The sequence below is a fragment of the Octopus bimaculoides genome, chromosome 4, assembly GCF_046866305.1.
Source record: "Octopus bimaculoides isolate indiv1 chromosome 4, ASM4686630v1, whole genome shotgun sequence".
In the NCBI taxonomy this organism is placed as follows: Eukaryota; Metazoa; Mollusca; class Cephalopoda; order Octopoda; family Octopodidae; genus Octopus; species Octopus bimaculoides.
Window position 1 is genome coordinate 114,783,833 of NC_142931.1, and position 1,363 is coordinate 114,785,195.

At 33.2% G+C, this 1,363-nt stretch overlaps 1 long non-coding RNA gene across 1 annotated transcript in view; it reads left to right on the top strand.

Annotated features, from left to right (window-relative positions):
• LOC149136207 (uncharacterized) overlaps positions 1 to 538 on the top strand; it is a 36,261-nt gene extending 35,723 nt beyond the window's left edge. Inside the window, exon 2 of the long non-coding RNA XR_016241337.1 lies at positions 1 to 538. This exon is cut by the window's left edge and continues 170 nt beyond it. This is a non-coding gene — a long non-coding RNA (uncharacterized LOC149136207).
• Positions 539 to 1,363: the final 825 nt, after the last annotated feature.

The window sequence follows — 1,363 nt, forward strand, 5'->3', positions numbered from 1 at the left end:
CTTTATGAATGATCATTTGTCGCTTGAGAACCAATATCGTTCAGGGCAACCGTGTCGACCTCCCGAAAGAATGAAAACGTCATGAAAATTTATGAACTGACTATGGAGGACCGTCATCGAAAAATTGACGAACTTGATATGACTGGTGTGTACTGGAGCGCCTGCCAACGAATTTTGAGCGAGGAATTGCGAATGAAAAGAGTTGCAGCAAAATTTGTGCCTCGCTTGCTCAAGGAAGATCAAAAGCACTCGCGACTGAATACGCGAATTAAAAGAACAATTAGAAGTTGATCGGACCTTTTTTTCGAAGGTCATTACTGATGACGAAAGCCAGTGTTACGAAATTTGCAGATGTGGAAGAGGTGAAGAAAAAACGACGGAGGTGCTAAAAGGCATCACTTCGCAAGAATTCTAGCACTCTATAGTTGATTTGTTTATTTCTAGCAGTTAAAAGTTCTCTGCAAATATGACCGTTTTAAAATCATCCCTATTCTTTCGTAATAAAATGTCTGGAGTGTGCTTTTGAGTTACATTTTAAGCCGTTGTTAGTTCTTATATCAAATACCACAATTTCTGATTAAACGAAGTAAATAGTTTTACTTTTACTTCAGAATCTTTACTGTCATGTCGTTTAGGCATCACCTCGCAAGAGTCTAGATGCGTTTTCCAACAGTGGAAAACACGTCTGGACCGATGGAGGACACTTTCAAGGCGATAAAACTGTAAATATGTAAATCTAAGTGGATAAAATACCGGTTTCTTTTGGGTACTCCCACGTATGCATGTGTGTAAACCAAATACTGGACAATTAAACACGATTTTTTCTTCACTACAAAACCTCTTTTAGCCACGATGTTTTTTCCTTCTCTTCTCAATTCTGTTATATCTGTCCACACGAACCAATACATTTTCAGTTAAATTATAATACGAAATAAATATTTTCTGCGAAAACTAATTTTTATATTTATATTTCCATATATATGAATACATGGAACAAAACTATACACCCCTTATGTTAAAATGTTACATTAATTTTATTTACACAATATGTATTTTAAAGAATTTTGGCGCAGTTTCAATTATTTTCTGAGTATTTTTCAAATATATATATATATATATATATACATATATATATATATATATATATATATATATATATATATATATATATATATATATATATATATATATATATATATATATATACACTGGGAGGGAAAGATACAGATGTATACATATCTATCTATCTATTCACCCATCTAATTATATGCACATGCATACTTATATGAAGGTGTTTGGCCTTGCGGTTAAGGCGTTGCACTCCAGATTGTGAGAGATTGTTTTCGATTTCTTGAGCGAATGG